This window comes from Oncorhynchus tshawytscha, linkage group LG13, assembly GCF_018296145.1.
Source record: "Oncorhynchus tshawytscha isolate Ot180627B linkage group LG13, Otsh_v2.0, whole genome shotgun sequence".
Taxonomy (NCBI): Eukaryota; Metazoa; Chordata; class Actinopteri; order Salmoniformes; family Salmonidae; genus Oncorhynchus; species Oncorhynchus tshawytscha.
Genome location: NC_056441.1, coordinates 58342944 through 58345956, shown reverse-complemented (window position 1 = coordinate 58345956; position 3013 = coordinate 58342944).

Genomic DNA, 3013 nt, shown 5'->3' with positions numbered 1-3013 from the left:
TCTCAGCAATGACATCACTTGAATGGTCTGTCTGACAGGCAGCCAGATTACAATGTATGTTAGTAGCCTCATTGAGAATGTTTTCATTTTGACAGCAATAAAAATTATTAAAATAAGTGCCTTTTTAGAAGGCTATCCTGTTTGAGAATAGCCAAGTAACATGGCATGAACTATACATTGACAAAAACATTATACTGTGCAAGGTGGGCTATCATAGCCAGCTAGTCCAAACCACAGCAAGTTCAGCTATCATTGATGGACATTTTGAATACTGGTTTATGCTTAGTGTACACAATCTGCCTGCAAAAGTGACATCCTTATTGTGTGCATTACCATGCAGTTAGCTACAGTAACTAACATTGTTTTCTGTTAGCTGGCTCGCTGGCTTAATTCACATCAAATCAAATTGTATTTGTCACATGCCCCTATTACAACCTTAGAGTGAAATGCTTACTTACAAGCCATAACCAACAATGCAGTTTAAAAAATAAATTACTAAATAAATAATAAATACAGTAAAAAGCAGTAAAATAACAATAGCAAGGCTATATACAGGGGGTACCGGTACAGAGTCGATGTGAGGGGGCACCGGTGTCAAGGAAATTGAGGTAATATGTACACTACCAGTCAAAAGTTTTAGAACACCTGCTCATTCAAGAGTTTTTCTTTATTTGTACTATTTTCTACATTGTAGAATAAAAGTGAAAACATCAAAACTATGAAATAACACATATGGAAACATGTAGTAACCAAAAAAGGGTTAAACAAATCAAAATATATTTTATAGTGTCGTGTCTTTACTATCATTAACTGAAGACTGATAGTTTTTATCAAAGATTCTCTGTAATTAGTTATTACGAGATTAGACTGATTAATCATGTAACCGTAATTACTAGGAAGTCAGGGCACCAAGGAAAATTTTTCAGATTACAAAGTTATAATTTCCTAACGTAACTTTTCAGATATTTTATCTGATCAATTAGTCTTCAAATTAATGAATTATTTACTTTACCTCACGTTAGTCTCATTCCAAACGTCGTAAATTGTTGGTTATCTGCATGAACCCAGTCTACACTATGAGTCATCCATATATCAATTGTCTGAAATCATTTATTCATTACTAACTAAGTATTTCACAGAAATGCATAAACAAACAAACAAACAAGGTAAATGTGGTTACATGAAATGATAGGAGAATGTGCCCTAGTGGGCTAAACCGGCATGGCGGCTTGTTAGACAAAAGGGGAAGTGGGGGTTGACTAAGAAGTCACTACAGAGTGATAATTATAACAATTGAAATGCTAATCCTTTGCACATGAATGCTCACTCAGTCGGGAACAATTGCAATCAATATACACTGCTCAAAAAAATAAATGGAACACGAAAATATGAATGAAATATTTGTATTAATTACTTTTTTCTTTACATAGTTGAATGTGCTGACAACAAAATCACACAAAAATTATCAATGGAAATCAAATTTATCAACCCATGGAGGTCTGGATTTGGAGTCACACTCAAAATTAAAGTGGAAAACCACACTACAGGCTGATCCAACTTTGATGTAATGTCCTTAAAACAAGTCAAAATGAGGCTCAGTAGTGTGTGTGGCCTCCACGTGCCTGTATGACCTCCCTACAATGCCTGGGCATGCTCCTGAAGAGGTGGCGGATGGTCTCCTGAGGGATCTCCTCCCAGACCTGGACTAAAGCATCTGCCAACTCCTGAACAGTCTGTGGTGCAACGTGGCGTTGGTGGATGGAGCGAGACATGATGTGCTTCTACACCTGCATTGCTTGCTGTTTGGGGTTTTAGGCTGGGTTTCTGTACAGCACTTTGAGATATCAGCTGATGTACGAAGGGCTATATAAATACATTTGATTTGATTTGATTTGATTTGATGTCCCAGATGTGCTCAATTGGATTCAGGTCTGGGGAACGGGCGGGCCAGTCCATAGCATCAATGCCTTCCTCTTGCAGGAACTGTTGACACACTCCAGCCACATGAGGTCTAGCATTATCTTGCATTAGGAGGAATCCAGGGCCAACCGCACCAGCATATGGTCTCACAAGGGGTCTGAGGATCTCATCTCGGTACCTAATGGCAGTCAGGCTACCTCTGGCGAGCACATGGAGGGCTGTGCGGCCCCCCAAAGAAATGCCACCCCACACTCATTGCAAGGAGAGGAGACTGGTAGACCTTCTGATGCCAAGTCAGAGGACAGGGTGGAGGAAGGGGTTCCTCGTACCCCCTTTACAGCACCACATGCTGGAGGATGTTGCAGGCAGAAGAACGTTCTCCACGGCGTCTCCAGACTGTCACATCTGTCACATGTGCTCAGTGTGAACCTGCTTTCATCTGTGAAGAGCACAGGGCGCCAGTGGCGAATTTGCCAATCTTGGTGTTCTCTGGCAAATGCCAAACGTCCTGCACTGTGTTGGGCTGTAAGCACAACCCCCACCTGTGGACGTCGGGCCCTCATACCACCCTCATGGAGTCTGTTTCTGACCGTTTGAGCAGACACATGTACATTTGTGGCCTGCTGGAGGTCATTTTGCAGGGCTCTGGCAGTGCTCCTCCTGCTCCTCCTTGCACATAGGCGGAGGTAGCGGTCCTGCTGCTGGGTTGTTGCCCTCCTACGGCCTCCTCCACGTCTCCTGATGTACTGGCCTGTCTCCTGGTAGCGCCTCCATGCTCTGGACACTACGCTGACAGACACAGCAAACCTTCTTGCCACAGCTCACATTGATGTGCCATCCTGGATGAGCTGCACTACCTGAGCCACTTGTGTGGGTTGTAGACTCCGTCTCATGCTACCACTAGAAAGCACCGCCAGCCTTCAAAAGTGACCAAAACATCAGCCAGGAAGCATAGGAACTGAGAAGAGGTCTGTAGTCACCACCTGCAGAACCACTCCGTTATTGGGGGTATCTTGCTAATTGCCTATAATTTCCACCTGTTGTCTATTCCATTTGCACAACAGCATGTGAAATGTATTGTCAATCAGTGTTG